General features: G+C 33.5%; 1 long non-coding RNA gene across 1 annotated transcript; it reads left to right on the top strand.

Annotated features, from left to right (window-relative positions):
* The first annotated feature begins 237 nt into the window (after window positions 1-237).
* LOC140057228 (uncharacterized) lies at window positions 238-1220 on the top strand. The gene is made up of 3 exons (XR_011846890.1): window positions 238-310; window positions 669-788; window positions 985-1220. It is a non-coding gene; the product is annotated as an uncharacterized lncRNA (long non-coding RNA).
* The last annotated feature ends 2436 nt before the right edge of the window (window positions 1221-3656 follow it).

Genomic DNA, 3656 nt, shown 5'->3' with positions numbered 1-3656 from the left:
AGTTAACATAAAGTTATTCACTTCCACCGAAAAAAAATCCGAAAAAAATATTGATTTCGCTTATAAAAAAATCAAAATAAGTTTACCATTTTTTCGAACTCATCGGCTCAGAAATTAGGCCGGTAGAGCTAACTCATACATATGCATGATATGTTAATGAGCATCCACACAGCAGAGATCTGATCTAACAATGGACGATGCACGTTGTATGTACAACAACACACCACCACCAGAGATCGACGCGACTCGACTGTGGGTTTTTCCCTGGCCTGATCGTATAAATATGTAAAGCTGAGCTGTTAATTTGTCGGTAAGTAGGCCTAGACGGTTATTTTAAATATAATAATATATATAACGCAATAATAACAGGAAGGTAAATTAATTAACTTGGCGTGGGATTTTTTCAGTTCAGGGCTAGGCCTAGAATAATTAATACATGCTGCTGCATATTACTAGGCTAGTAGCAAGCAGACTGTGACAATCGGGTCCATGCAGAAGATGCCCAGCTAGGCCCTATACATTGTACTCTTCATAGACTGGCCTAGGCTATATGCCATCAATCTTAGCTACATTCCGAAAATACAGCCAGCTTGCTGTACCATATATATTTACTAGTTGAAGCTTGTTTAACTAATTTTTATGATAAAAATAAAACAAACATTTTTCAGGGAAAATGGTTGCAATACAAGCCTGAAATTGAGAACCTTCCAGCAGCACTGTACAAGTAGACAGAGGGGAAAAGCCAGCTTAGCCATTTTACAACACAAACAAATGTTCTCTGTACTGTAGTATTAGTAAGTCAAATATTTATTTTCTCTTTTTATAAGTTATAACATTATAAGTAATGTGTTTTAATTACGATAGAAAGGTAGTATACTTATTTGACTATGTCAAAGTAAGCAATTTCACTAGCCCAATTTTGCACTAAATATGCATGATCTATTTTTTCCAGATTTTCATACTTTGCTTTTAATTTTTTTAAAGACGTTGAGCTGATGAAGACTGGAACAGAGGTCACCCAAAGACAACAATGATAGACTCGGTATTGGAATATGATTGGATATTGCAGGAAAAATATTTCTGACTCTCCTGCTGCATTCGGCCAATATGTTCTTGTCCAGCTTGTAAAATATTGTATAATTTTTTTTGTATTATATGTACAGTATATTATTTTGTAAACATAACATTCAATAAATAAAAAAAAACTACTACAACAGTACACAGGATAAATTCTCCAAATTTACTTACACATAATTTTACTGTAAATATTACAGTGCAAAAGGAGTTAATAAAATACATATATACAGTATATCTTATTGAATGCCTGTATTGTTTTTTGTGTCAATTTGTCTACTAATTATCAATGTGTTGATTGTGGCAGTAATTACGACAGCTATAATCTTCTAAGATCGCTCACATCCATTACAAAGTGTCATTTTAATAGTAAGAAACGTTTCAATAAATTGTGAATGTTGCCACTGTACGATACATTTTATGTTTCTCACTACTTGCTCTTATTGTTCAATCAATCAACCTAAAAAAAAAAGAAATTTGTGTCAAAATATCTGCATAAAATGTTTATTTGCGGAATGTTAATTTGAACCTATTGCATTTGATACAGAAAATATGTTTAAAATATTGCATCAGTAAAACATCCAAAACAAAATTATTTAGATATTTTTTATTTTTTTTATTTTCACTGCCGAATAGATAGTTGAAATCTTTAAAAATTAAACCAATTCATCATGATTAAAACAAAAATACATCCCTTCTGGTGGTGGTCTACTGTAGCCCTAGCTAGCAGTGTACTGCCTAGGCCTACTACACTCTACTTCTAGAGACAGAAGTAGGCAGCAGTTAGGCTACTCGAGACTGTCAGTGCTAGTAGTAGTAGTAGACTAGTAGTACAGTAGCAGCAAATTCGGGCCTAGGCCTAGCTAGGCCTCTCCTGTTAGCGAAACAAAAACTCACCTAAATGAATAAGATTCAACATCAAAGTTACCAACTGTAATTCTAACTTAGCATTCTGCTAGCTATAGTTTTCGTGTTTTCTTCAAGATTCGTCTCGCATCACTACTCGACTCTCTCGCACGCATGCATTGCTATCGTTGTTGTTAATTATAATGTTGGCTGTTGATTTGGAAAGCATCATCATCCACACGATGTATCCATACAATATGAATATTTATGAGCTAACTCAGGTCAAGGGTTAAATTAAACCGGAACACATTTGTCTTCCAGACAAATAGCTTCCGGTTGGTTAATTTTTGCATTAAATTGCGATTTTCCCGTGTAAAAAAATATTTTTTTCAATCCAAATTGAGGTCAAAGTGAATAACTTTTATGTGCAATTAAAATGGCCTATTCAACAAAAATATTGAAAAAAAAAATTTTTTCAGGGGGACAATACATCTTTAAAAAAATGCTATTTTGATAGATTTAATATAGGTTTATACAAATGTATTGATTTGCGATGAATGGAACATTTCAATCTCTGTTCCACAAGTGTCTATTCCCTCAGGCGTCGTAACGGCAAGTACTGTATACTCATAACAGAAATTCGATCAATTTTTTTTTTCAATCTGTGCTGCAGAGGTTGGATATAGATTTTTTTAACGGATAATGAGCTAGCGTTTTCAGTCGACGTATATTATGTACAGATCTTTATTATTGCAGTTAAACCACCCCGGAAACCACCCACATCATCACCCTTCCCTCACTGGCATGAGTAGCGTTGTTGTAAAGCCAGTAGAGGATAGGCCTACGGTGGTACGAAGGATCAACAACAAATTTGGTGGGTAGGGTAGGAACCAACTTAAGTATGAATTGGCTCTAGAAACAATTGAAAACCATTAGGCCTACTAATTAAGTTGAGTTAGATAATTTAATATTTATTAACGATTAAATCAAATTTATGATTTGCCCCGAATAGAGGTGGTTTTCACAAATTGTTTAACATTATATAAACATATATACGTCGTAGTGTATCGTTACATGTACTGTACTATTTCAATCGACTAGGACGGTGATAGTTTCAACAAGGTAATTACATCGCAATGTTTTACTGTGTTTAGTGGTATATTATTTGTAAAACATGAAAACAATTAATATATCGTTACTAAATGGATAAAGAATATATTTAAAAATTGTTCCTCTTTGCACCCATCCTCTTCCCCATCCCTCAACCATAATGTTACATACAAAACACAAATTAAGTTTGTTTAAATTTGACTTAAACAATTGGTTTCATTTTGTGACAAGTTTCTCTTTCGGAAGTAATTCCCAGGGTGCTAATTTTAGTTGAGCACATAAATCACAGTGTCTATTTATTTATTCGTTCCTGTAAACGACATGTATTATTGTCCTGCATTATTGTACATTTGAAATCACCAGTTTTTTAACGCTGAAATTATAATGTATTCGAGAACTATCTGTGGGCACGACCTAGATGGTACGCGAGCGAAGCGAGCGTACCATCTAGTTATTATAAATACTGCAATTTACGATTACGTCTTTTTGTGAAAAAAGGGAAGATATATTTTCAATATTTTGTACTTACATCCACAAAGTTGAATAATCAGGAAAATCATCGCATTTGAACTTTTCACCTCTATCGCAATTCTATAGACTATGGAAATCTTTTCCACTTTATTAGG

This window comes from Antedon mediterranea, chromosome 8, assembly GCF_964355755.1.
Source record: "Antedon mediterranea chromosome 8, ecAntMedi1.1, whole genome shotgun sequence".
Lineage (NCBI taxonomy): Eukaryota > Metazoa > Echinodermata > Crinoidea > Comatulida > Antedonidae > Antedon > Antedon mediterranea.
Note: the sequence above shows the minus strand (reverse complement) of the source record. Positions and strands in the feature narration are given on the sequence as shown.